Source organism: Arachis ipaensis, chromosome B05 (genome assembly GCF_000816755.2).
Source record: "Arachis ipaensis cultivar K30076 chromosome B05, Araip1.1, whole genome shotgun sequence".
In the NCBI taxonomy this organism is placed as follows: domain Eukaryota; kingdom Viridiplantae; phylum Streptophyta; class Magnoliopsida; order Fabales; family Fabaceae; genus Arachis; species Arachis ipaensis.
Genome location: NC_029789.2, coordinates 17,942,500 through 17,946,411, shown reverse-complemented (window position 1 = coordinate 17,946,411; position 3,912 = coordinate 17,942,500). Strand labels below are relative to the sequence as shown.

The window sequence follows — 3,912 nt, the reverse complement described above, 5'->3', positions numbered from 1 at the left end:
TTTACCGTTACATATATATATATATAGTAAAGTATTGTTTTTGCCTTCAATATTTGGAGTAAGTTTTAAAGTTGTTCTTAACGTTTAAATTATACTATTTAAGTTTCTAATATTTCAAAATTGTCTCAATGTTATCCTGTTGTTAAAAATCTATTAACAGAATTGACAGCAGACAAAATTGAGACGATTTTAAAACGTTAGAGATTTAAATAAGATGAAAATGTTGGGGATAAAAAAGATACATTACTCTTAGAAGAGGTAAATACCAAATCAGTACCCGAAAGATTCTAGCGCTGACAAAATAGTACCTCACTATTGTTATTGACAAAATGGTATCTGAATGATTTAAAAAATTGATAAGTGTGTCCTCGTGCTCGTCGAACCACAGCTCCAGTGAAGACGATGCTGAGCTGGCCATCGATTTTTGCTGACAAGATAAGTTTAATTTTAGCTGAAATTTTTAATTAAATAAATCATCAACCTAGCTGAAAAATCTCTAATTGAAATTGAATTTGCCCTAAATCAAATGGATTTGCCCTAAGCCCTAAATTGCTCTCTTCGTTCACGCATACTCCAGGTTACAAAATTGAAAGATGCATACAGCTAGAGCTCGTGAAAAAGCTGCAATCGGGAGAAAGCAGTCATCGATGCAAGCCTTCGACGTGGATGATGGTTCAGATATTGTGACCAAAACCTACGACGAAACATGCTTTTGTCCCCTTCCAATGGTTCCGTTGAAGTCAAAAACAAGTAACAACCCTAATAGATGGTTTCTATGATGCCCTATGTGAAAGGTAAGCTTGGAGTGTTGATGGATATTTAACGAAGTAATCCAATAGCCCTCCTTATTTCGTCATCTCTGGTTAATCAATTTTAGTTTTCAATCATTCTCTGATCCATGAATTTTTTGTTTCATGCTAGAACACACAAATGCGATGCGGGTATTTTCAATGGTTAGATGAAATATAAGAGCAATGTGTGGAAGGAGAAGTATTTTCGGAGAATAGTAACATGGTGGGCAAATCAGAACCAAAAAAGAAAAGCAGAATCAATGTCAAGTGTGGGGATGGCCTGGAAATTGATAGGATGATGATGGTGCTATCTGTGGTGAATGAAATGAAGGAGCATCTGAAGAGGGTTAAATTGTTGCTGATTTTCATTTGTATATTGATTGGGTTAAATTTGGCTTTCAATATGTTTTATTTGGCTAAGTAGGTAGACAGTGGACAGTTTAAGAGTTTAACAATGACACTTTTTTACTTTGTAATGTTGAAATCATTGTAATTGTGATGAGTTAATGGATGTTGTTTTATTCTTGTCCTGTGACTGAATTATTGTTGTTGTGATGTGAGTAAGCTATATAAAAGATAGGTAAGCATTTAAAAATAGTTATAGCAACAGAAGCTGAATATAGCCAAATCCCATCCAAAATCCATCCTAGTTCCATTCTAATTGACAATAAGTTACAACATGTAATAAAGTTGCAGATGTTCTGATGCTCATAGGAACTCCATTGTTCATAGGAGAGTCATTTAATCCATATCAGACACATTAAAATACCAGTAACATAACATGAAAATAAAATCTATAACTATTCAGAATAATATACTTCAGACCCAAAATAACACTAATAAACCACAAAAAACTAGGATAGCACTAAGATGTCATAATGACACTTATGTTCATAGTAACTATTTCAGACCCAAAATGGAGCTAACATCAAACTGAAAATCCAAGATTTTCATATCACTTCTTCTTCTCATTTGTGGATGGCTTTGATGGTGGTGGTCCAGATGACTTTTTCTCTTCAAAGATGGAGTGGGCATAAAGCCTATGAATCTATTTTGGGTGACTGGGCTTGCTACGACCATGGTTTTTCTAGTCATTGTTGGTAGCCTAAATAGAGCTGATGTTTGGACTTGAAGAGTGGGCCTAACTATTCGGGCTTGTGTCATTGATCCAGACCCACTACATGGGGCTGCAGCACTCAATGGTGAGGCTGAAATTTGAGATTTAGACCTAACAGGAGGCCTAACAACCCTAGGTTGAGCAGAGGGTGGTGGTGTAGTTGCTGCATATTGTGCGGGAGTTGGAGGTGTAGTTGAAGTGGCTGCCAGTCCTCCTTGAGTGGTGCTGTCTCTTCCTCTTGGATTAACTGTGTTGCCCCTTACAAAAGTAGGTCTGCCTCTCCTTGTTGGTGTTGGTGATGTTGGCCTTGTGGTCACTTGAGGTGCTGGTTCTGAGCCAGTTGCTGGTTTAACCAAAGTGGATGCTGCTAGTACAATGTCTGCATTAGGAGGTGGTGCATTTGTTGTAGTGGTCCCATCATTGATAGTGTTCTGAATCAGTTTGGCAATTAGTTAAAAAAAAGTTATATAGGTTCAGATCCAACACTTTGTGAACAAGGTAAGCTAAATTGCATTGTTTACCTGATCAGGCTGACTTTGTGGATGGTTTTGAGTGAGTTCCTCCTCATCTGCAACATGTGCAGCCTCCATGATCTCCTCCCAATTTGCTTTTTGCTATCTAACTTCTTCCTCATCAATATCTTGCTCTTCAGCTACTGTTCCAGTTGGTCTCTCAGGACAAGTTCTACTATTATGTCCAGTCTTATATAGAGACAATCAATAAAGTAATTCAGCATTCACATAGACACAAATAGTTCAATTATATTTTGTAAATATATGTTAATTAATAACTTTGTTTGACTGACTCTATTGTAGGTTTGACATGTTATCTGTCCATATTTTCTCTTGGCATTGTATTGTCTCCCAGAGCGTTGCTCAGTGTTGTCCTTTTTCCTCTTCTTTGTAGGTCTGCCAATAGGCCTCTTGTATGGAGGGGGTAGACATGGCAACCCTTCATGTTGCTCCCAATACTCTTGACTTAGTATACTGTTAATGTAAAACTGGTAAGTCCTATTATATACCTCAATGGTGAGCTTGTGATGGACATAATCTTCAGGCTTCTCATTCTTTCTCTGGATTGCTGCAATCCCATGACAGCATGGTAGTCTAATCAGGTGCCATTTTTTGCATAAACATGTTCTCTCCCGTGTGTTCACTCTCACTCTATGTTGTCACTTTCTAACTTCAAATTGGTTGTGCTCATCATCACCACACCATTGTGCTTCCTAATAATTAGCTTGTCTTTTCTCCTTCTCCAGCCTACTGACTTGTACAAGGGCCAGCTGTCTAGTGTAGGCCATCAATGCGTCCTTGTGAGTAGCCATTGTCTTCATGATGTAGAACCTGAACTCCTCAAACATTGTCAAAATACTCTTCCCTCGCAGACCCACAATTGTTGAATTAAAAGACTCACAGTTATTGCTTGTCAGATTATCTACCTTCGACCACTCAGAAAACCTTGATCTCAACCATTGCTCTTGCTCAAACTTTGACAAATACTCCCACGCTTGTTTATTGATCCGTTTCACATTAGCCATTGCATCATTGAACTCTTGATAAGTAGTTGCTTTCACACATTGCCAAAATACTCCCTTAAGTTCTTTATCCTTCCATCTCTTATTCAGGTTTCTCCACATATGCATACAACAAAATCTATGCTTGACACCTGGCATCACATCCTGTAATGCTGGTATTAATCCCTGCATTGAAGAGTAGACTCCATAATTAGAAGATATTCATGTAATAATATAAAGAAGAATCTAACACCACAAAACAGGTTCATAGTGCATATTACCTTCTGCTGGTTAGACATAAAAACCCATTCATTCTCATTGTAGTCTCCTATGTCAATATGTAACTCCTTAAGAAAGAATCTCCAATTTTTCCTAGTCTCTGCATCTACAACCCCGTATGCAATTGGGAATAGTTGGTTATTCGCATCTTGACCAACGGCTGTTAGTAATTATCCTCCAAAGTAAACTTTCAGAAATATCCCATCCAATGT

At 37.6% G+C, this 3,912-nt stretch overlaps 1 long non-coding RNA gene across 1 annotated transcript; it reads left to right on the top strand.

Annotated features, from left to right (window-relative positions):
• LOC110262763 lies at positions 19-1,302 on the top strand. The gene is made up of 2 exons (XR_002347748.1): positions 19-794; positions 922-1,302. It is a non-coding gene; the product is annotated as an uncharacterized LOC110262763 (long non-coding RNA).